The sequence below is a fragment of the Pezoporus flaviventris genome, unplaced genomic scaffold, assembly GCF_033815535.1.
Source record: "Pezoporus flaviventris isolate CSIRO_AGI_PZ_B2104156 unplaced genomic scaffold, CSIRO_AGI_Pfla_v1 ptg000051l, whole genome shotgun sequence".
Lineage (NCBI taxonomy): Eukaryota > Metazoa > Chordata > Aves > Psittaciformes > Psittacidae > Pezoporus > Pezoporus flaviventris.
In genome coordinates this window covers 377,866-403,295 of record NW_026892599.1, presented here as the reverse complement: position 1 = coordinate 403,295, position 25,430 = coordinate 377,866, and the positions used below count along the sequence as shown (strand labels likewise).

General features: G+C 50.6%; 1 long non-coding RNA gene across 1 annotated transcript in view; it reads right to left on the bottom strand.

Moving 5' to 3' along the window:
• Window positions 1-17,892, bottom strand: part of LOC133277167 (uncharacterized) — a 119,095-nt gene extending 101,203 nt beyond the window's left edge. The window contains exons 1-2 of the long non-coding RNA XR_009746101.1: window positions 17,811-17,892; window positions 12,403-12,417 (exon numbers count right to left, since the gene is read on the bottom strand). This is a non-coding gene — a long non-coding RNA (uncharacterized LOC133277167). The remainder of the gene's footprint in view (window positions 1-12,402; window positions 12,418-17,810) is intronic.
• Between the last annotated feature and the right edge of the window lie 7,538 nt (window positions 17,893-25,430).

Sequence of the window (25,430 nt, the reverse complement as noted above, 5' to 3'; positions counted from 1 at the left end):
CCAAACCCTGCAGCTCCAAATCCGCCCCGGCTCAGTGCAGCGGCCAGAAGCCTCCTGAGAAAGGGGTGCTCTGAAAAGTGGGGTCCCCCCAGCACCTGCCCTGGGGTTCCCCAAAATGCTCTGAGACCTCAAATACACTGGGGGGACCCCAACATTGCTTTGGACGTTTCCAGGGCCCTTTGGCGAGGGGCAGTGTGGTTTTGGGGTGCCCCTTTATTGGGGTGACACTTTTGGAGGGTCCACTCCCTCTGGCCCACTGAATTCACTACTGAACACAAAGCAATCGTGGTGCCCCCAAAATCCTGGGGTAACCCCAAATCTTCCTGAAGCAAAAGACTAGCAGGCAGGACCCGCAAATGGGGGGCCTGTAGCACCCCCAAAGTGAAATGCACTCTGCCATCACTAGAGGCCCCCCCAAATGAACCCAGGGACCCAAAATCCTGGAAGTCCCTCACCAAACAACCCTGCCCCGAACTGTGAGTGCCCCAAAAATCTGCTCCCCCCCCCCAGCCACCCAGCCCCAAATTGTTCTTTGTTGCCCCCAAACCACACCTTATGGGGCACCCCAACCCCACCTCCCCCTCTGGCATCAGGGAGCTGGGGGGGAGGGTGGCCCCAGAGTAGCAGGGTGCCTAATTTGGGGTGTCCCCCCCAAAAGACCACCCCCAAGTAGGTCAGGTGGGGGATGAGCAGGAGTACCTGCAGCAGGTACTGGAAGCTCTGTGAGGGGCTGTGAAGGACTGAGAGGGACTGGGAGCACCTGCAGCAGGGAGTGGGAGCACTGGGAGGGATTGGGAGTTGGGCACAGCCTCAAGCGGGAAGATGTGTGGCAGGGACTGGGAGCACTGGGATATTGAAAGCTCAGCAGTATGTGGGGCCATAGTGGCCTGTATTGGTCTGTACTGGTGCAGACTGGTCTGTACTGCTCCATACCGGGATGTGTGAATTTGCGGAAAACCCCAAGTTGGGTGTGAGTGTTGATCTGCTGGTTTCTGCTTGGTTTCTGACAGCGCTCAGATGGAACTTTGACATCATGTAGTGCTTCCCACACTGCTGGTGCTGCTTCCCCTGCCTCTGTGGGGAATCTCCTCTGATGAAGACATCTACGTAATGGTACATTTCCACCTTGTGAGGAAGTGAGACCTTGTGTGGGTTTGTGGTGTTCATGAGAGGGAGCCGAGTCCCCTTCCAGCCCCAGGGCTACAATCCCAGGAGGAGATGCCCCAACTGACCAGGCTGAATCCCTTCCTTCAGCAGGGGTAAAGGAGATCCCAGCCTGTCCTGGCCTGCCTGTCCTGTCTGATGAGGGGACAAGAAACAGGCTGCCTGCTGAAGTGGTTGTGTCACCACCCCTGGAGGTATTCAAAACACGTTCTAAGGGACACGGTTAATGTGTTGACTTGCCAGTGCTCTGTTAATGGTGAACTCGATGTTCTTAAGGGTCTTTTCCAACCTAAATGATTCCATGATTCTACAAAATCTTCTTGTTTAGACCAAGCTGTCTCATCAGAGAAATGACACTGCAGGAAGGCAGTGTGTTTGCCATCTGAGGGAGGGAACATCAGTGCTTGCTTCAGACTGTTCCCCATGGGGTTCACCTGGGGCCCAGGGAGCCCAAGGCTGCTCTGAGTTAGCTGGTGACTGGATGTGCTTCAGCAGCCATACACTGCCTGCTGTCCTCTGCAAAGGGATCCTAGTGTAGATCATGACAGACCATGTCTGTCTTTGGTGCTTTACAGCTGTTTTTCTTTTCCACTTGTGATGTTGCTGTCTTCAATGACATGTTAGTTTTCATCCCCTGCTACTTCAGTATCTGCCCACCTTGTCTGACCCACAGACTTTGTGTCAGTGGGGATCTGTCATTGTCTTTGAGCTGGGGGTGTTCAGCCTGGAGAAGAGAAGGCTCCAAGGAGACCTTACTAAGCCCATACCTAAACAGGGCCTACATGAAACCTGGAGAGGGGCTTTTTACAAGGGCCTGTAGGGGCAGGACAAGGAGAGTGGCTTGAACCTGAAAGAAAGGACACTGAGATGAGCTCTTAGGCAGAAGCTCTTCCCTGTGAGGGTGCTGAGGCGCTGGCACAGGGTGCCCAGAGAAGCTGTGGCTGCCCCATCCCTGGCAGTGTTCAAGGCTGGGTTGGACACAGGGGCTTGGAGCAAGTTGCTCTAGTGGAAGGTGTCCCTGCCTGTGGCAGAGGTTGGAGCTGGATGAGCTCTAAGGTCCCTTCCACCCCTGTAATACTTATAAATACACATAAATACTTATAAATACACATAAATACTTATAAATACACATAAATACTTAGTGCCTCTACAACTGAAGTGTTCTAGGGAGGTCAGGTTTTGATAAAAGCTACTGGTGTGCTGAATGCACAGTGGGTTGGTGTGATTTTGAACAGGGATTAGAGCTCAGCTGAAGCAGTGACCCCTGGTGTCACAGAGAAGAGCTTGTGTTTCCTTCCTGTCCCTGGTGGGTTCCTTGGGAGGAGAGGTCCCAGCTGTTTCTGGAGTCCCCAGCTGTGCAGTTCCTAGCAGGGCACTGCAGGTACAGCTGAAAATTGCCTGCCTGTTTCCTTGGTACATGGTTGAGTTGCTTTGGAGATAAATCTGACTCTGCAGTTCTAACACCAAAAGGAATTGTTCACCTTCACGTGCAGCAGACACACAGATCTCTTCTGTGTCATGTGCACTTGTCAGTTATTGAGGAAACTATCTATGGGCTGGGAAAGGAAACGGCACAGGAGGGAATTCTTAGTTAATTGTTGTTCTTCCTGTTAAAACCTGTTGGGCTTTAGCATCTTGTTCCAGATCTTCAATGGTGTCCTGGGTTCAGCAGTAGCAGTCATGTTTCTCCTCCTTGGTAGCTGGTGCAGTGCAGTGTTTTGACTTTCGGCTCGGGAACAGAGCTGCTAGCGATGTTTTGGTTTGGCCAAGGACTTTGTGAGCCTCATGCTCTGCCAGGGAGGAGGGGAAGCTGAGAGGAAGCAGAGACAGGACACCTGACCCAAACTGACCAAAGAGGTATTCCATACCACAGCACGTCATGCCCAGGATGTAACTGGGAGTGAGCCGGAAGGGCTGGGAGACTGCAGGGTTGGAGGAGGTATCGGTCGGAGCTTGGTCGGGCTGGGGGGGCGAGTTATCGGTCAGCGGGTGGTGAGGTGTTGTATTCTGTTCCCTTGTTATTTCCTTTATCATTATTATCATTGGTGGTCGCAGTAGTGATTTGTGTTATACCTTAGTTACTAAACTGTTCTTATCTCAACCCGTGGGAGTTGCATTCTTTTGATTCTCCTCTCCGTCCCTCCGAGAGCAGGGGGAGGGCAAGAAAGGGGGGGAAGTGAGCGAACGAATTACCTGACTGGGTTTAAACCACGACAAATGGTAATAGGAATGTATTTGTGTTATTAAAGATAATATTTCATTTTCTACTCCCCTGTGTTCTTGGAGAAAGAGCAACAAGGGTCTCCCTCAATCCGTCCTTCTCACAAAGTGGTGTGGTCACCTCTTGCCTCTGTGCTTCCAAACAGAGTAGTGCTGAATTCCAGTTATAAACTGAGGGAAATGGTTGGTTTACTCAGTTGTAAACAGTTTCTTAAATGTGTTTAAGTCCCATGATCTATTCAAGGAGGTTTCTGCAATAATGCAGCTTGTCCAGCTGATTTCCATGCTCTAATGTAGAGCAGAATATTTAACAAGAAACAGAACAGAAGAGAAATGAGTGAAATTATGGTAGATTGTAAAATTCAGCTTGGTTCCAGTTGCTGTTGGTGACCTTCCAGACAGGGTATCCCACAAGGATGTTGTCATGGTCAGCATGTGGACTTGTTTGGGACAGGTTAATGGTTGGACTCGATGTTCTCAAGCATCTTTTCAAATGAAATGATTCTGTGATGCTGAGAAAAGTTGATTTTTAGCCTTAACTCTGTCTCTCATCAGAGAAATGACACTGCAGGAAGGCAGTGTGTCTGCCAGCTGAGGCAGGGAACATCAGTGCTTGCTTCAGGCTGTTTCACTTGGGTTGGTTTTTCCTCCCCTGTCTCAGGAGACTGGTCCCCCTGGGATGGCATCTTTGCTGCCTCTCCTCACCCTGTCACTGGCATTTGGGACCCTGGTCAGTGGGACCCACAAGGCACGTTATGAAAATTCTCTTCCCCCTAGCTACTAGATCAACCAGTCTTTCAAGTATGAATAGGTCTTTTATTTATATATGTGTGTATATATATGTACACTGTAATGTGATGAGGTAGTGGATTTGTCCTTGAAGCTTCAGCCCAGGCCTGGAACTAGGACTTTTCTTTGGGGTATCTTAGAGCTGTCTGTGAAGGAGAAGGGGTATTGCAGCCCAGCAGAAATAATGTCAGAATCCCAGCCCCTCCAGCATGTCTTTGAAACCCTCCCACTGTCCCGCACACCATTCATCAGTATCTCTTGCAGGACTGGCTCCAGGGGCATCTGCATCAATAGACAAGAGCAGGACTGCAGCAGAAGTAGCGTGAGCGCCTGGCAGAGTTTGACCAGGACTGGTCATTGGTAGTGAGGGTGCTAGTGCTTGGTCCAAATGTTGGTACGTGAGCGTTTGAAGGGCGTGAGAACCCTGTGTAAAACCACATTTGGGGTTCCCCGTGTGACTGGGACACCCTTGTAATTCTCTGCTTTGCATCCCAGGCTCTGGGCGCAGTGGGCACGGGCCACTTGTGGATTGTGGTGGCAGTTTGTCAAGGCAGAGGGGACATTCCCATGAACCTCTAAATCCCGTCAAACCTCCTGAACCCCAAATCCCCCCCATTTACTGCCATGGGCCAACAGGAGCACTGAAGAGTCAGGGTACCCTGGGACAAATGTAACCCCTTGTTTTCGGACACTGTTGGTTCCCCAAATCCCTGCACCACCCCAGGGAGCTTTGGGGACCTCCCCTGAATGCCCAAATCCCCTCTGAACACCCAAACTCTTCCCCTCACCACATCTCCACTCTGAGGGAATGTTGCTAACCCAAGAGTGACTCAGGGTGCCCCGGGACCAAGGTACCCCCTGATTTCGGCACATGTGAGATCTCCCAATATGTTGTGCCTCCTACAGTGAGTTTTGGGGAACTGTCTTGGCAGTGCTGGGGTAAGGGTTAGACTGGATGAGCTTAAAGGTCTTTTCCAAGCTGGTTGATTCTATGATTCTGTGATCCTTTTTGCTGAGGCACCAGTGAACCAGGTATTTTCTGCTGGTGTTCCCTCAGTAAAGGGATGTGCTTCTAAACTTGGTGAGGGTTTGAAAGTTTGTTGTAACTCTGATGGCTCTGCATTTGCAAGCATCTGCAGTAGTCTGGAAACTTCAGTCTGTCCTTCAGGTAATTTCAGTTCCTCTGCAACCCCCGGTAGGTAGGCATGCCATTTTCTGCCAGTGGCTTTGTGCAGCTCCATCCTGAGGAGCAGCTCCCTTTGGGATACTGTCCAGTCAATTGAATGGATTGAATGGATGGTTTGTACCCATTGTTCTTGATCAGTGTTCCCAGTTTGGTTTACTGCTGGGACTAAAGACAGGAGTCCCTTTTCCCACTCAGAATATGTCGGTTCAGTGTCTTTGAAAGAGGCGACTTGAACATTAAAGTTCTTTTCTGGTTCATCAGGGCCAGTCTGAACGGATCACAGGAAAAGCCATGCTCAGCAAAATCCCATTCTACTATGAGACAGTGGTGGGAGTGTACAGGCCGCAGGAACACGTATGGTTTTAATTCCTGTATTAGGTATTTCCTGCTTCCTCATGCTCTGGATTCCACTCCCATGGTTTTCCCTTTCATAACGGTGAGTACAGTGGGCAAGAAATGATAGAGAATCCAGGGCCATGTTTCCTCCAGCATCCTTGATGACCCATAAGCTGTTGTAATTCCTTCCCAGACTGGGGCATCTGCCCTTGTTCTGTTTTTCTGAAGGTGTCTGCAGCAATCACTGCACTGCTGCTATCCACCAAGTACCCTCCGATTTGACTGGTTTCTGCTTGGTTTCTGACATTCCTTTGGTGGAACGTCAACCTCTGCACCACGGAGCGCTTGCCACACTGCTGTTGCTGCAGTTCTTTGGGCAATCTCCACTGATTAAGACATCATCTACATAATGGTACATTTTCACCTTCTGAGGAAGTGAGACCTGTGGGTTTGTAATGGTCATGGGAGGGAGCTGAGTCCCCTTCCAGCCCCATGGCTACAATCCTAGGAGGAGAAGCCTCAACTGACCAGGCTGAATCCCTTCCTTCAGCAGGGGTAAAGGAGATCCCAGCCTGTCCTGGCCTGGTTGTCCTGTCTGATGAGGGGACAAGAAACAGGCTGCCCACAGGTATTGATGTGTCCCCTTCCCTGGAAGTATTTAAAAGACATGTAGATTTGGCACTTCTGGACATGGCACAGTGCTGGACTTGACAGTGTTTGGTTAATTGTTGGACTCAATCTTAAGGGTCTTTTCCAACCTAAATGATTCCATGATTCTACAAAATCTTGTTGTTTAGATCAAGCTCTGTCTCTCAGCTGAGAAATGACACTGCAGGAAGGCAGCGTGTCTCCCAGCTGAGGGAGGGAACATCAGTGCTTTTTAATGCATGAATGCATGATTACAATTCTTAGCGAAAAGAAGGAAATATTTATGAATTATGCTGTCACCTATTGGATAAGCTTTTCTGAATGAGCATCTATACTCCCTGCTGAAGGATGAAACCTAGCCAGATTGGAAAAAGGCAGTGATCAGTGTAGGCTGGCCCGGTTCCAGAGCTAGGTAACACAGCCAAAACACAATAAAACAAAACTACCTACTTAACCTCACAGTAATTCTAGCAATATCAGAGAGTCTTCAGCAGAGGTGCACTGACACTAAGGAGGTTATTGATTTTTAATTTCTTTCTTTAAGCAAATGTATCTAAAGTAGTCATCCCTGAATAGCAAAACATATCAATGGCCAACTAGAAGATCACGCACAAAAGACAAAGATCACACTCCTGAAAGTCTGAGAGGCTTTATGCATGCTCGTGCCACATTCTTCAATCTTCAAAGGAGGTCATTTCTATCGATTCAGTAGAGACAGTAATGTGTGAATCTGATGCTACCCTGACCCCTCTTCCACCTTCAAAAGCAACTCTCAAAGCTTAAACAGTCAAATTCAAGCAAAAAGGCACCTCCGCTGCTGCCAAACAGATAGATAGCCTGTGCCTGAACTGGATTTACAAAACAGAAACATCACTGCATGTTAGCCACTTTAACAGATTCAAGTTTATTTTCAGAATATACATCTTCCTTCAGCAAACTGCAAAGCACAAACAGAATAAAAAAGCTGACAGAGACAGCAGCCCATAAGTGATACAGACAACTGAAAGAACAAACGTTTTTTGGTACAAAGAGACTTGAGTAGTCTGCCTGTAGATGGAGATTCTGAGGAACAAGCCACAGCCAGGCATGATCTCAGGCTTATTTTCTTGTCAGTGTGGGAGGGAGGAGGAGGAATGAAGCACTTGGTCTGCGCTGTGTGTGGGGGGATAAGATGGTATTCAGAAGCTGGGATAATAATTTTAAATGAGGATCTGCAATGAGAAATCCCACCACAAAGAGCATGTGAAGAGGGCAAAAAGTTAACAATAACTGAGGAGCTGAGCAAGCGACAAGAGCTTGGGTTGGAATGGAAGGAACAGTGGGTTGGTTTGTTTGCTTTGGTGTGTGTGTGTTTGGCTTTTTGGGGGTAGAGGTGATGGTATTCCTTTAAGTAGGTAGGGATTTCGTGGCTACTGTTCATATCCAACACGTGTGTGTATAATTTATTTATTTGTATTTTGCTGTATTTAGCAGCTTCTGGGTTTTACATGATACTTTGCTTGGGAAGGGATTGTATTTCATGATTAAAAGGGCACGTTACCTTAGATCTTCTGAAAAATGGCCAATGTTTTTTTTGCTACTACATGAGTAAAAATATTTTTCATAGAAAATGTATTCCTCTGACTTCCTGAGTGGTAATGTAATAAGGACAGGAAAGACAAAGAACTGTCGACAAAAGTCATTCGATGACATTTGAGATAAATTGGTAAAACTTAGACTGGGTTCATAATCAGGAGGATTTCAACACCTACAATTTACAGCAGCTTTTTAATTTTACTGAAAGCTAACTTAGTGCCATTCTGGCCTAGTTTTAGTTGTCAGTAAAGTCACTCTTTCCAGTTGTCTTCATATTTCTTCAGTAGCCTTTGATCTGTAAGGATCTGTCCCAGCAGCTGTGGCTGTCAGCTTCAATGTTTCTGGTGACTTTGCTGCTGCAGACTCTAACCAGGAAAACAGTGAAAACCTCTTGATAGCCTTAATGACATGATGTGATGTGGCTTGTTCTTCAGATGGCGCCATGTCTTGAATGCAGACATCTGCTGCCAGTGACTACACCCGCTTGCATTGGATGGGAGTCACCAATAGCTCCACAGGTGCAGCCCCAAACCAATATCTGCATAAAGGGAATTGAGAATAAATCTAACAAAAGAGCAATTTACTTCCTGGCATGCATGTTTCTAACAGGTGACTTCATTAAAACAGTTTGATCCAGCTTGGGTTTCTCTAATTACATTGTGAAAGCTTTAAGGGTTAGTAGGATTCAAACCATCTTGAATAGAAATAAGCATTAAAGGTAAACCATGTAAGCTGAGGAAGGCATCTTGAAGGGCATGGGAGGTAGCAGTGTGAAAGACAGGAAAGTACACTTGTGTTCAGTAGGGAGGTATTCTGTGATTCTATTGTCTATGGCCTTAGCGTTACTGAGCATTTGAAGTTTATTAAATAGGTCCTCATTACCCTGCTTCCCTCAGTTGATTGTGAGTTGAAAATGGCTTGTCACCAAGATCCATGGATTTGTGATGGGCAGGCACTATGGCCTATCTAAAACCTGAAGGCCACAGCACAGGCTTGAAGGATCTCTTCTATCTGCAGGGCTGAATAAGCACAGCACTTTGTAAGATCAAGTCCTCTTCTTATTAGTGCTGTTCATAGTTTGCAGATACCATGTGGAATGCATTCTTTCTCTACTTAAAAGGGCAAAGTAATTTGTCAGGCGTGTGGCACGTGAAATCTTCACCATAAACACTGTGTGACTTGTGCAAGCAAGCTGCCTGAAATACAGGCACTGAGGCTTCTTGCATCAATCACAGCAGGGTTAATCAAATCAAAGCACAACATTCTTTTTCTCTGGAAAACTGAAGTCACAGCCCTGTGTCCCTGTTATAAAAGCAGAGATGCCCTCCCTCATGGGGTATTCAGGGCCCATACTCCCACAGAACCTCCATCACAAATGTCCAGCTCAACAGAAGCGTACCTTTGAGTTCCTCCTGTGGAAGTCAGGACTGTGTGTGCCACTGTGAAAGCTGAGAAGGCTCTTAGAAAATGGGTAGTCTTGGCTCCAAAAGAGTTTTGTTTTGTTCAGGTTATTTTCAATTGCAGTAGAAAACTTGAGTGTCTGTATCAGGAAGACAATTTTGGTTGTTTTTCATTATTTTGTGAAAAGAAAATATTCTTTTACATTATTTTTCTTATCTCCATTTTCGTCTCCATCTCTATGTGCATACCGCTCCTGTGCTTGGATTTGGCTGTGACTGTGTAACGGATGGGAACCTCGCTGAGAGTTGATTCCCTCTCCTGACTGAGAGACAACCCAGTGTGGGTTTTTCACAGTGTATTTGGCAGAGTCCATGTGTGTATGTTCATGGTGACTGTTTGTCGGAAAGAGGCAGGAAACCACGAGGGTGCAGCTGTTCTATGAGCTTCCTGCTTGGGCACGCTGGGCCACCTGGCCAATGCTGTCAGTGTGACCAACACTGAGATGATGAGGAACTGCACGGGCCCACGAGTAAACAGTGGCAGAGCTGGCATAAAGCCCCTTGTGTTTCTAAGGGTACAAAAGCAGGAGCCTCTTGTAGCTGACTCAGAGGCCTCACCTATGTGTGGATGGAGCTCGTAGGAACTTTCCTGATTACCTGAGTCTCCCAGCAATGGCTGCAATGGGGCTTCCCAGCTGAAGTGTGGGCCTGGAGGATGGTTGGGTTCTGACTGCTGATGTCTTTCTTCTAAGTCTCTGGTCTCTCTACGCAGTATTGATTCGATGCACTGCTCATTGTCATCTGTACTTTACTTATATACATGTACACAATTTGTTTTATTGTACTTACTTACTGTATAGAAATATCTACCCAGTTCGTTTTACTGTGCTTGTTTGCTTTAGTGTGCTTGTTTAATCCACTGTGCATGTTGTACAGCGAGTGTGTGATCGTTTTGTTGAGTACCCTGCCTGTCAGCAGAACACTTGTGTACCCAGCAACCTCCCTGCCTCTCTTACAGACACCAGGTCCTGCTGCTTTCCCCAGGGTGGAACTGGACGTCTACGGAAAAGGACCTACCATGTACAGGATGGAACCAAAAGCAGCCTTGGAGGAGACAAATCAGGGAAGCCAGGGCCAGCAGCCTGCCGCCCAGGCAAGGTAAGGCAGCCTGCCCACCTCTCCTCCTCTGCTTCGCAACTACCAGCCTTTGAGCATCCCCACCTTCTGTTGGGGCTTCTGAGAACACACGACCACCTTAGTGGAGTGACCAGCGACAGGACAGCAGGCCTGCTCCCCTGCCTTGGCCCAAAGCTGAGCTTCCTTATATCCTTCAATCAACACCATCATTCACTCAATTACATTCTTCAGTCATCCCCATACTTCAATCAACACCATCCTTCAATCAGCCCCATCCTTCAATCAACAACATCCTTCAATCAACCCCATTCTTCAGTCAAACAAACCCTTCAGTCAAACCCATTCATCAGTGAACCCCATTCTTCAATAAACCCCATCCTTCAATCAACCCCATCCTTCAATCAACCCCATCCTTCAATCAACTACAAACTTCAATCAAACTCAAACTTCAATCAACCCAACTTTCAATCAAATTCTTAAATCGATCCAATTCTTCAATCAAACCTACGCTTCAATCAACCCCATCTTTCAATCAATCCTATCCTTCCATTAATCTCATTCTTCAATCTACCCCAACTTCTAATCAATCTAATTCTTAAATCGATCCAAATCTTCAATCAAACTCACCCTTCAGTCAACCCCACCCTTCAATCAACCCCATCCTTCAAGCAACCCTATTCTTCAATCAACCCCAATCTTCAATCAACCCCATCTTTCAGTCAACCCCGTTTTTCAATCAACCCCATCCTTCAGCCAACCCCATCCTTCAAACAACCCCTCCCTTCAATCAACCCCACTGCCGCAGAAAATATATGGACTCAGTCAGAGATCAATATGATCAGACAAAAGCCATTTATTACAAAGCCTTAACCCCTTAAATACTGTTTCTTACATGCACTTACAGTGATTTGGCATATTATGATTGGATACATGTCTTGATTTGGCATATTATGATTGGATACATGTCTCAAAGACCCTTTGTAACTAACATATAATTGGTTAAGCACAGGTGTGAGAACTTGACCTCGAAAACTTGCCAACAGTGCAGAGTTGTCATTACCTCAGTGAATTCCAGCCTCTTCTCTTGCTTGTTCAGGCTTCCTCAGGCCTCTCATGGCCTTGCTGCATCTTTCAGGATTATTCAGAATTTATGTACCAATTATCCATTCTCCTGTGAGAACACTGCCTCCACATCTGCCCCTTTTTGTTTTATATATGGTTTGGGTGACCCTACTTGAGCAGGGGATTTGCCCTAGATCATATCTCCAATATATGACAACTACAGGCTGCTGGGCCTGCCCCTTTTTTCTGCTGTATGACTCTCTGGTAACAGGGGAGGCCATCCTTCACATCAAGGTCTGGCATGGCATGTGTCCCCACTGCCAACAGCGGAGCCCAGACAGCCCAAAAACAGGACAAAAACACCCCAAAATCACCCCAGAACGACCCCAAAACCACCCTATCCTGCTTCTCCTAGGGGATACAGGGTCAGAGCCCCAAAACAGAAGAAAAACAGCCCCAAAACACCCCAAAAAACAGCCCAAAATTACCTTGTCCTGCTTCTCCTCTGGGGTACAGGGGCAGAGCCCTACATTAGCCACAAAAGAGGCAAAAAAATACCCCAAATCCACCCCCAAAACCACCTTGTCCTGCCTCTCCTATGCAGTAGAGAGTCAGAGCCCCAAAATAGCCCCAAAACAGAACAATAAGACCCCAAACCACACCAAAACCACCTTGCCCTGCTTCTCCTATGGGATACGGGGTCAGAGCCCCAAAACAGGACAAAAACAATGCAAAACACCCCAAAAACCACCCCAAAAACCACCTTGTCCTGCTTCTCCTGTGGGATACATGGTAGGAGCCCCAAAAGAGAGCCAGAACAGGACAAAAACACCCCAAAACACCCAAAAACACTCCCAAAACACCCCCAAACCACCCCAAAACCACCTTGCCCTGCTTCTCCTAAGGGACACAGGGTCAGAGCCCCAAACCAGCCTCAAAACAGGACAAAAACAGGGCAAAAACACCCCAAAACACTCACAAAGCACAACCAAACCACCCCAAAACCACCTTGTCCTGCTTCTCCTGTGGGATACAGGGTCAGAGACCCAAACCAGACACAAAACAGCCCCAAAACACCCCCAAAAAGAGGCAAAAACCACCTTGGCCTACTTCTTCTACGGGATACAGGGTAGGAGCCCCAAAACAGGCAAAAAACAACAAAAAACCAACCCAAAACAGCCATGAAAAAAAACAAAACCACCCAAAAAACAACTTCTCCAGCTTCTCCTATGGCATTTGGGGTCAGAGCCCCAAAACAAGACAAAAACAGGCTAAAACCAGGCCACAACCACCAAAACAACCCCCAAAACAGGCCAAAACCACCCCAAAAATCACCTTGTCCTCCTTCTATGGGACCCAGGTCAGAGACCAAAACCAGCCCCAAAACAGACCAAAAATAGGACAAAACCACCCCCAAACAACCCACAAAGCACAACCAAACGACCCCAAAACCACCCTGTCCTGCTTCTCCTAGGGGATACAGGGTCAGAGACAAAAAACATGAAAAAACAGACCAAAAAACAGCCCAAAAACTGGCCCAAACCATCTTGTCTGGCTTCTCTTTTGGGATACAGGGTCAGAGACCCAAAACAGAACAAAAACAGGCCAAAAACACCCCCAAACCACCTTGTCCTGCTTCTCCTGTGGGATGCAAGGTCAGAGCCCCAAACCACCCCCTAAACAGGACAAAACCACCCCAAAACACACCCAAAACACCCCAAAAACATGCCAAAACAATTTTGTCCTGCTTCTCCTATGAGATACAGGGTCAGAGCCCCGAAAAAGACCCAAAACAAGAAAAAAACAGGCCAAAACCAAGCCAAAACAACCAAAAGAACACCCAAAACAGGCCAAAACCACCCCGAAAACCACCTTGTCCTGCTTCTCCTATGGACACAGGTCAGAGATCAAAACCAGCCCCAAAACAGTGCCAAAACAGGACAAAAACACCCCAAAACCACACCAGAACGACCCGGTATTGCTTCTCCTAGGGATACAGCATCACAGCCCCAAAATAGCCCCAAAACAGGACAAAAACAGGACAAAACCACCCCCCAAGAAAACCAGCACCACCCGAAAACCACCTTGTCTTGCTTCTCCTATGGGATACAGCATCAGAGCCCAAAACCAGACCCAAAACAGGACATAAGCATGCCAAAACATCCAAAACCACGACCAAACAACGCAAAACCACCCCAAAACCACCTTGTCCTGCTTATATTGTGGGATACAGGGTCAGAGTCCTAAAACAGGACAAAAAACAAAACACCCAAAACCAGCCACAAAAAATGCCCCAAACACCCCAAAACGCCCTTGTCCTGCTTCTCCTATAAGATACAGGGTCATAACCCCAAAACAGCCCGGAAACACCCCAAAACCAGGTAAAAATTACCCCAAAACAACCTTGTTCTACTTCTTCTCTTTGATACAGGGTCAGAGACCCAAAACAGCCCCAAAACACTCCAAAAACACCCCAAAGCCACCTTGTCCTGCTTCTCCTATGGGATACAGGGTCAGAGCCCCAAAACAGCCTCAAAACAGGATAAAAACCCAAAACCACCACCAAAAACAGACCAAAACCACCTTGTCCTGCTTCTGCTATGCGATACAGGGTCAGAGCCCCAAAACAAAACAAAAACAGGAGAAAAGCAGGCCAAACAACCCCCAAAATGGGCCAAAACCACCCCAAAATCACCTTCCCCTGCTATTCCTACGGGACACATGTCAGAGCCCGAAAACTGGACAAAATCAACCCAAAACCACCCTGTCCTCCTTCTCCTATGGGATACAGGGTCAGAGCCCCAAAACAGACCCAAAACAGGACAAAACCAACCCAAAACATCCAAAATAGCCACAAAACAAGCCAAAACCACGCCAAAAAACCCTTGTCCTGCTTCTCCTATGGGATACAGGGTCAGAACCCAAAACAGGACAAAACCAACCCAAAACACCCGAAAACCACCTTGTCCTGTTACTCCTATGGGATACAGGGTCAGAGCCTCAAAACAGGGCAAAACCAAGCCAAAAGCAGGCCAAAACACCCAAAACAACCCCCAAAACAGGCCAAAACCACCCCAAAATCACCTTGTCCTGCTTCTCCTATGGGACACAGGTCAGAGCCCCAAAACTGGACAAAACCACCCCAAAACCACCTTGTCCTGTTTCTCCTGTGGGACACAAGTTCAGAACCCCAAAACAGGCTCAAAAGAGGATAAAAACAACCAAAAACTATTCAAAACCACCCCCAAAACAACCCGAAACCACTCTAAACCCACAAAAAAACCACCTTGTCCTGCTTCTCCTATGGGATACAGGGTCAGAGCACCACAACAGACACAAAACAGGCCAAAAAGAGGAAAAAAACACACCAAAACACCCAAAACAGCCCCAAACCAAGCCAAAACCGACCCAAAACATCCAAAACAGCCCCAAAACAACCCAAAACCACCCCAAAAAACCCTTGTCGTGCTTCTCCTATGGGATACAGGCTCAGAGCCCCAAAACAGACACAAAACAGGCCAAAAAGAGGAAAAAAACACACCAAAACACCCCTAAACCAGCCCAAGCCAACCCCAAAACCACCTTGTCCTGCTTCTCCTATGGGATACAGGGTCAGAGCCTCAAAACAGACCCAAAACAGGAGAAAAACAGCAAAATCAGCCACAAAACACCCCAAAACCAACATGGGAGGCTTCTCCTCTGGGATACAGGGTCAGACCCCAAAACAGCCCCAAACCAGGCCAAAACCAACCCAAAACATCCAAAACAGACCCCAAAACAACCCAAAACCACCCCAAAACCACATTGTCCTGCTTCTCCTATGGGACACAAGTTCAGAACCCCAAAACAGGCTCAAAAGAGGATTAAAACAACCAAAAACTATTCAAAACCACCCCCAAAACAACCCCAAACCACTCTAAACCCACAAAAAAACCACCTTGTCCTGCTTCTCCTGTGGGATACAGGCTCAGAGCCCCAAAACAGACACAAAACAGGCCAAAAAGAGGAAAAAAACACACCAAAACACACCAAAACACCCCTAAACCAGCCCAAGCCAACCCCAAAACCACCTTGTCCTGCTTCTCCTATGGGATACAGGGTCAGAGCCTCAAAACAGGACAAAAACAGCAAAATCAGCCACAAAACACCCCCAAACCAACTTGGGAGGCTTCTCCTCTGGGATACAGGGTCAGACCCCAAAACAGCCCCAAACCAAGCCAAAACCAACCCAAAACATCAAAAACAGCCCCAAAACAACCCAAAACCATCCCAAAAAAACCTTGTCCTGCTTCTCCTATGGGATACAGGCTCAGAGCCCCAAAACAGACACAAAACAGGCTAAAAAGAGGAAAAAAACACACCAAAACACCCCAAAACACCACTAAACCAGCCCAAGCCAACCCCAAAACCACCTTGTCCTGCTTCTCCTATGGGATACAGGCTCAGAGCCTCAAAACAGACCCAAAACAGGAGAAAAACAGCAAAATCAGCCACAAAACACCCCCAAACCAACTTGGGAGGCTTCTCCTCTGGGATACAGGGTCAGACCCCAAAACAGCCCCAAACCAAGCCAAAACCAACCCAAAACCAACCCAAAACATCAAAAACAGCCCCAAAACAACCCACAACCACCCCAAAAAACCCTTGTCCTGCTTCTCCTATGGGATACAGGGTCAGAGCCCCAAAACAGGGCAAAACCAAGACCAAAGCAGGCCAAAACACCCAAAACAACCCCCAAAACAGGCCAAAACCACCCCAAAATCACCTTGTCCTGCTTCTCCTATGGGACACAGGTCAGAGTCCCAAAACAGGAAAAAACCAACCCAAAACCACCTGGAACTGCTTCTCCTGTGGGATACAGGCTCAGAGCCCCAAAACAGACCCAAAACACCCCAAAAACCACGCCAAGGCAACCTTGTCCTGCTTCTCCTCTGGGACACGGAGTCAGAGCCCCAAAGCAGCCCTAAAACAGGACAAAAACAACCCAAAACACCCAAAAACCACCTTGTCCTGCTTCTCCTATGGGATACAGGGTAAGAGGCCCAAAATAGCCCCAAAACAGACCAAAACCAGGCAAAAAACAGACCAAAACACCAAAAGCAAACCCCAAACCATGCCAAACCACCCTGAAACCACCTGGTGCTCCTTCTCCTAAGGTACACAGGGTCAGAGCCCCAAAACAGACCCAAAATAGCCCCAAAACAGGCCAAAAAGAGGCAAAAACAAGGCCAAAACACCCAAAGCAAACCCCCAAACAACCCCGAACCACCTTGTCCTCCTTCTCCAATGGGATACAGGGTCAGAGCCCCAAAACAGACACAAAACAGGCCAAAACCAACCCAAAACACCCATAAACCCAGCCCAAAACCACCTTGTCCTGCTTCTCCTATGGGATACAGGGTCAGAGCTTCCAAACAGCCCCAAGACAGGATAAAAACGGTTATAAACCCCCAAAAGAGCCCCAAAACACCCCAAAACCACCTTGTCCTGCTTCTTCTAGGAGATACAGGGTCAGAGCCCCAAAACAGGACAAAAACAGGCCAAAACCACCCCAAAACCACCTTGTCCTGCTTCTCCTATGGGAAACAGGTCAGAGCCCCAAAACTGGACAAAACCACCCCAAAACCACCTTGTCCTGTTTCTCCTGTGGGACACAAGTTCAGAACCCCAAAACAGGCTCAAAAAAGGATAAAAACAACCAAAAACTATTCAACCCCCCCCCCCCCCCCAAACCACCCCAAAATCACCTTGTCCTTTCTCCTGGGGGATACAGGGACAGATCCCCAAAACAGCCCCAAAACAGCCCAAAACTACCTTGTCCATATTCTTCTATGGGATACACTGTCGGAGCCCCAGAACAGCTTCAAAACAGGACAAAAACACTCCAAAACCCCTAAAACAACCCCAGAACAGGACAAAACCAACCCAAAACACACAAAACCACTCCCAAACCACCCCCCCAAACCACACCAAAACCACCTTGTCTTGCTTCTCCTGTAGGACACAGGCTCAGAGCCTCAAAACAGCCCCAAAACAGGACAAAACCAACCCCAAAGCATACAAAACCAAGACCAAACCACCCTAAAACAACCCCAAAATCACCTTGTCCTGCTTCTCCTATGGGACACCGGGTCAGAGCCCCAAAATAGGCATAAAACAGGTGAAAACCACCCTAAAACACCCAAAACCACTCCCAAACCAGTCCAAAGCACCTTGTCCTGCTTCTCCTATGGGTGCCACCCAGTGAGAACCCAAAACAGCCCCAAATCACCCCAACCCCCCCAAAATGGAACCTTCTGGAGGTCGCTGTGGAGCTGCTTTAGCCTGGCCTCGAGCTGCGACACCTTCTGGGGTAGGTCCAAGGCTGGGGGGGGGTTTGGGGAAGGCAAAGGGGAACGGGGGGGGGGCCACTGGGGTGTCCCCATATTGGAGGGGGGTCCCAGCCCCACATACAAGGGGGACATGGGGGGGGTCTCCATATAGGGGGGTCCCTGGACCTGATGGGGGGGGCGCCCCCCCGTGGCCTCTCCAGGGGTAGGGGGGGGTCGGGGCTCAGCACCGGCTCCATGAGGGAGAACAGGGACACGGCCCTTTGCACTGGGGGGGTGGCACATCAGCACCCCAAAACCAGACCAAACCAGCCTAAAATACCCCCAAACCAGCCCTAAACAGCCAAAATACCCCAAATCCAGCCCAAAACAGCCAAAATACACCCAAACCAGCCCAAAATACACCCAAACCAGCCCAAAATATCCCCAAAACCAGCCCAAAACACCCCCAAACCAGCCCAAAATATCCGCAAAACGGCCCAAAATATCCGCAAAACGTCCCAAAACACCCCAAAACACCCACAAAGCAGTCTCAAACACCCCAAACCACTCCAAAACCACCCTGAAACAGCTCAAAACACACCAAAACCAGCCCAAATCCCCTCCACAACAGTTTAACACCCCCAAAGCACCCTGAAACAACCCCAAGCACCCTCAAAACACAAGAAAACACCCCTAAACACCCCTAAAAGAACCCAAAACACCCTAAGCACCCTGAAAACCAGGCCAAAACGGCCCCGGAAATCATAGAGGAACCACACAGGCGTCACAGAGCAGTCATAGAGGTGTCAGAGTGTCATAGAGGAGTCATAGGGGAGTCAGAGAGGGGTCATAGAGGAGTCAAATAGGGGTCAATGAATGGTCATAGATGGGCCAGAGAGGAGTCAGAGATGCCAGGGATGGGGCAGCCACAGCTTCTCTGGGCAAGAGTCTGCGACTCCCTCCCTAGCCTGGATATGAGGAAGATTTTCCTACTGTGATATGAAACAAAAAAAAAATAATTGAAATGAAATTAAATCTTTTTCCACTTGGAACCATTGTGAGTCCTTAAAAATTATTATCGATCTGAAAAAACCTCTGACATTTCAGGCAAATAACAGGCTCATCATTATTTGAATAATGGTCAGTGCACAGATTAAAAGGGAACAGCACAGCACCTCAGATTGCCTCACAGCTTAGCACAGCACAGCACGGCATGGCACAGAACAGCACAGCACAGCAGAGCACAGCACAGCTCTGGAGATCCTCCTGCTCTGATATCCCAGTATCTGGAGGTGAACTCACCCCCAGCCCGCAGTGCGGATCATCGGGCCCACGTTCTGGGGAGATGCTGGCTCAGGCAGTCGGCTGTGTCCCCTCTGCCTTGACAAACTGCCACCACAATCCACAAGTGGCCCGTGCCCACTGCGCCCAGAGCCTGGGATGCAAAGCAGAGAATTACAAGGGTGTCCCGGTCACACGGGGAACCCCAAATGTGGTTTTACACAGGGTTCTCACGCCCTTCAAACGCTCACGTACCACACATTTGGACAAAGACCAGCGCCCTCACTACCAATGACCAGTCCTGGTCAAACTCTGCCAGGCGCTCACGCTACTTCTGCTGCAGTCCTGCTCTTGGCTATTGATGCAGATGCCCCTGGAGCCAGTCCTGCAAGAGACACTGATGAATGGTGTGCAGGACAGCGGGAGGGTTTCAAAGACATGCTGGAGGGGCTGGGATTCTGACATTATTTCTGCTGGGCTGCAATACCTCTTCTCCTTCACAGACAGCTCTAAGATACCCTAAAGAGAAGTCCTAGTTCCAGGGCTGGGCTGAGGCTTCCAGGAAAAATCCCCTACCTCATCATATTACAGTGTACATAGAAATATATATAGACGCATATATAAATAAAAGACCTATGGATACTCTAAAGACTGGTTGATCTAGGAGTTAGAAGGAAGAGAATTTTCATAACGTGCCTTGTGGGTCCCACTAAACAGGGTCCCAAATGCCAGTGACAGGGGGAGGAGAGGCAGCAAAGATGCCATCCCAGGGGGATCGCTCTCCTGAGAAGGGGGTGGAAAAAGCAACCCAAAAGTGAAACAGCCCGAAGCAAGCACTGATGTTCCCTGCCTCAGCTGGCAGACACACTGCCTTCCTGCAGTGTCATTTCTCTGATGAGAGACAGAGTTAAGGCAAAAAATCAACTTTTCTCAGCATCACAGAATCATTTCATTTGAAAAGAGGCTTGAGAACATCGAGTCCAACCATTAACCTGTCCCTAACAACCTGACAACATCAACATCTCTGTGGGATACCCTGTCTGGATGGTCACCAACAGCAACTTTAAGTCCAATTTCACAACTTACTGTAATTTCACTCATTTCCATTCTATTCTGTTTGTTGTTAAACATTCGGCTCTATGGTAGAGCATGGAAATCAGCTGGACAAGTTACGGGATTGCAGAAACCTCTTGGCATAAATCATGGGACTTAAACACCTGGAACAAACTCTTAACCACTGAGTAAACCAACCCAACTTTTCCCTCAGTTTATAACTGGAATTCAGCACTACTCTGTTTGGAGGCACAGAGGCGAGGGGTGACCACACTGCTCTGTGAGAAGGAGGGATTGAGGGGGACCCTTGCTGCTGTTTCTCCCAGAACACAGGTGAAGAGGGAATGAAATATTATCTTTAATAACACAAATACATTTCAGTTACCATGGAAAATACAGAACAAGATGCTAGAGCCCTACAGGAAGAGCACCAATGAACTAAACATTCCCTCCTGTGCTCTTTCCTTTCCCACCCATAGATAGTTTCTTCAGTAACTTTCAAGTGCACGACACAGAAGAGATCTGTGTGTCTGCTGCACGTGAAGGGGAAAAGTTCCTTTTGGTGTTAGAGCTGTAAAGTCAGATTTATCTCCAAAGCAACTCAATCATGGGCCAAGGAAAGAGTCAGGGCATTTTCAGCTCTGTCTTGAACACTGCCAGCCATGGGGCAGGCACAGCTTCTCTGGGCACCCTGTGCCACTGTCCCACCACCCTCACAGGGAACAACTTCTAAGATCTCATCTCAATCTCCCCTCTCTGTCACGTTAAAATCGTTCCCCCTTGGCCCATCCCCACAGGCCCTTGCTCTCCCCACAAGAAATGAGGGCAGATCCCAGGATCATCCCTCGGCAGCCGCAGCGCTCCGCTGCCGGCTCAGCCAGCCCAACTCACACACCGAGTCCAAAGCAGCCACTCTGGGGAAGTCTCTTGAGGTGTTCTGGCAACTCCTACAGCACCCCAAGATCGCCATCGCCACCCACCTCCTTCCACGCTCCTCTGTCCACAGGCGGCACCGGCTCCGAGACACCAAGACGGGAACCACCAGAGGAGCTGCTCTTGCCTCCTCCACCGGTAGCTTGTGTTCCGTGGGGCAGCTGTCGTCTCCAGTGCCTCTGCTGGAGGGTTCCGTGGGGTTCTGTGACCTCACACACCTGAACACGGGGAGTTCCAGAATCAGCCACCCCTGTGGTCTCCATGTCCCCAAGGTCATTGTGATGCATGAGCTCTGACTGGGTCCATGGGGTGCTCTGGAGGTGCTGCAGGCATTCTCTGGGATTCTCTAGGGGTATCCCCAGGATGCCCTGGGAGTGCACAGAGACACAGGGCCGTGGAGCAAGCTGCTCTAGTGGAAGGTGTCCCTGCCCGTGCCTTTGGGGGTTGGAGCTGGCTGAGCTTTAAGGTCCCTTCCAGCCCACGCTGGGATTCCATGATTCTCTGCTGTGCCAATGTCGGTCCCTCTCCACTCCTCGGAGGTGGCCGTGACGCCCTGTTCCATGGCCCACGTTGAGCTGTGACCCCTCGCATGCTCCACCTCCGGACCAAAGGCACTGAGGAAGAGCAGCCCGTGAGGGACCTCCCCGAGCCGGCTGGGCAGAGGCTGGTCCCTCCGCAGCCACTCCCGGAGCACCCCTGGCTGCCCAGTGGCCATGGGCACGATGCTGCCGCCATCCCAAAGCCGTGGCGGTCGCTGTGGATTTGCCCATTGTGACGGGGCCCCCACGGTGAGCGTGGGCTCTTTAAGGAGGGAGAGCCCTGCAGTAACCGGTGCAGAGGAGAGCCCTCCCCTCCCTCGGGGCTTCATGTAACCAAAAACGGGGGTGGGGTGGGCAGGGAAGGTGCGGGGGTGTCATTAAGTGCCTGTTGATGAACTGTCTGTGGGGAAGGGGGAGGATGGACCTCACCTCCCCCCCAGTACCCCAAAACGGGGGGCGTGGATGTGGGGGAGGGTGCCAATGGACACAACCTCCCATCCCCCACCCGGGGGTGTTGGGGGGTGGCACCTCCCCCCCTCTTTATACCCGGGATGGGAGGGGAGGATAAAGGGGGGGATGGGGGGGGGGGTCTATCCGAAGCCTTATTGACACCGATGTAAAAGGGGGGGGGGGGGGAGAGGTCACCTTAAGAATGTATGAAAAGGAAACTTAACCAATAAATAAAGATTTCACAGGAAATCGAGGCCCCCTCTCCCCCCCCGTGTTTCGGCCTTTCCCCATCCCCCTTCCGCGATGCTCTCCGCACTTCCGGGTTGGATGCCGCCGTTGCCTAGCAACGGGGTCTCCACGTACCACTTCCCATGCATTACACACACACACACACACACACACACACACACACACACACACACACACACACCCGGCCTCGTTCTGGCGAGCGTTGCCCAGGCAACAGCCAATCAGCTCTGAGCTCCCCAACTCGTGTCCCCGTTTATCCCCCTCCCGGCTGCCCCCCATGGGGCTGAATATGGGGCCTTTCCTCGCCCCTCCCCCCCCCCCCGTTTTTTTCCCCTCTTCCCCTCCCCCACCGCATACCCATCTTCCCCCCTGCCCCCCTTATGCCCCCCATTCCCCCTCCCCCTTTTTCCCACCCCCATTCCCCACATTCCTGCCATTTCTCCCCCTCCATCCCTCCCCATTTCTCATCCCACCATCGTTACCCCCCCTTATTTACATGCAATTAGCGCAGGACCTGCTTTATCCACACGCACTTCATGTAGGGCTGACCTTATTTACACGTTACTTCCTTATTTACATGTTATTAATGTGGGGCCTACTTAATTTGTGTCCTTTTAGTCCAGCATGCTCAGCGCTTCCAGCAGCCCCTGCCCTGCTCCCTAGGGCCTGAAAGGGGCGTGGCCAAAGGGGTGAGGACACGCCCCCCCAGCCCCTCCCCGTCTTTGCTCACCTGGGCCTGCAGGGGGCGCAGCTGCGCCTGGAGCTTCCCATTGGATGCGCCCAGAGCCCGGAGCTGGATCCAGCGACGGGACTGGAAGGGATGGAGGGGGGGACACAAGGAAATGAGGGACCCCAAAGCCATGGGAGGGACCCAAATACCCCCCAAGACCCCCAAACACCTTAAATATCGCCCCATATTTCCCCACAAGCCTCTCCCTTAACACCAAACCCATTCATAACCCCCGGATCCCCCTCCCAGCACTGCTGAACCCCAAAATTCCCCCTAAAGCCCCAAACTCCCCCATGTCATCCCCTGTAGACCCAAAATCCTCCTCCAGGACCCCCACATATCCCTCATCCCTCCCAAAAAGCGGCGCTGGGACCCTTTAGGGACCCCAACCCCTCCCCATAACCATCAAATTCCACCCCCCAGACCCCCCCAAGCCCATCAGGACCCCCCCCAAATCCCCACATTCCCCCGTTGGCACCCACCAGCCGCTGCTTCCCCTCCTGCAGCTGCCTCCTCAGTGGCCCCAGGGCAGTTTCTGGGGAGTCCATGGGGCTGCCCCATAGCTCTGGGCCCTGCTGGATCTGGGCCCCCCGAGCCCCTGGGAGCCCCGTGGCCTCCAGCATCAACCTGGTGGCAAGGGGGAGCCCAAAGCCAAACGTTGAGGGGAGTTTGGGGGGCCCAAAGGGGTCCAGATCCCATTTTGGGGACCCCAAAAGGGCTGCAGGGACCAGGTCTCAGCACTGGGTTTAGGGAGAGTGGGGGGGGCTTTAAGGACCCCTATGAGCCCAGCACCCACTTCAGAAGAAAACCCAGGGGGGTTTAAAGTATAGAGGGGGTCCCTAAAGGGTTCTGGGGTTCAGGAGTGGGGAGCAAAAGATCATGGGGGAGGGCCCAGGGGCAGTTTTGGGTTGCAGGGGGGGAGAAACCAGGCTGCAGGATGTATTCGGGGGGGTCCTTGAGAGGGTTTTGAGTGCATGGGGGAATCCATGGGGTGGTTTTGGTGCAGAGGGGGTGTTTTGGGGTGCAGAGGGGGGTTGTTTTGGGGTGCACACTGGGTGCTTTTGGGGTGCAGTGGGGGTAGATTTGGGGTGCAGAGGTGTGTTTTGGGGTGCAGGGGGCGGTTTTGGGGGGCCGTGGGGCTTCTGGGATGCATGGGGGTGATTTTAGGGTGCAGGGGTTGTGTTTTGGGGTGCAGGGGGCATGGTTTTGGAGTGCAGAGGGGGCGTTTTGGGATGCAGGGGGGTGGTTTTGGGGTGCAGGGGGGTGTTTTGGCCCCTGTGGGACCCCCCACCCCGCCCCCCAAACCTGAATCTCCTTGAGGTGCTGGTACCTGAGCCCCGAGTTAAGGAGGAAACCGGGGGGGGGGGGAGGGGTACAGGAGGGGTTGGGGGGGGTCAGAGAGGATCATGGGAGGGAATTGGGGGTTCCTGGGATCCCAATGGGATTTGGAGGGGTCCTAAAGGAATTTGGGCTCCTGTGCATGGATCTGGGAGAAGTGGTTTGGGGGGGGGGGGGTCACAAGGGGGAATTGGGGGGTGCTGGGGGGTTGTTGGGATCCCAATGGAATTTTGGGGGGGGTCCTAACAGGCACCTATCCTATAAGAACACCCCTCCCCCCCCCGCCATGCATTTTAGGGACCGATCCGAGGTTCGGGGTCCCTCCAGATGTTGCAGTTCCTCCCCCCAGATGTTGGGGTGCCCCCCTCACCGCGGGTGCCGCACGTGGCCCATGATGTACTCCCGGATGGGGGCTCAGGGCCCCGTGCACAGCCTGGAGGTGGGGGGGAGACAAAGAGAGGGGGTCAGGAGCACCCCAACCCCCCCAGGACCCCAACAGCCCCCACTGGGGGGTCCCGCGGGCTCCAACCTGCGCAGGTCGGGATCGGAGGGGAGCTCCAGCTCCGCCATGATGGGCGAAATTGGCGGGAACCGGACGGGACCAAACTGGGGCGGGCGCGGGGGGGGGAGGGGGCGGGGCCCGGGCCCGATCCTGGCCCCTGCGCCCCCTCCCGCAGCCCCCTCCCCCACTCCGCGTCACGTGGTCATCACCCAGCACCGCCTCCTGCCCCACCCCCGCGGGCTCTTCGCCCTCCAGGTCACCTCGGGTCACGTGGGGCGGGGCCTCGGCACCCCCCGCACTATAGGGGTGCCCCATAACTTTGAGGGGGGCACAGAGGGGGTGCCCCATAACTTGGGCGGCTCCATAGGGGGGACCCAGACCCCGCCTCATAACTGGGGGGGCTCCACAGGTGGGGAGACCCCTAACTTGGGGGAGGGCACAAAGGGGGACCCTCAGACCCCACCCCATAACTTTGGGGCAAAAAGGGGGGCTCCATAGGGGGGACCCAGACTCCGCTTCATAACTTG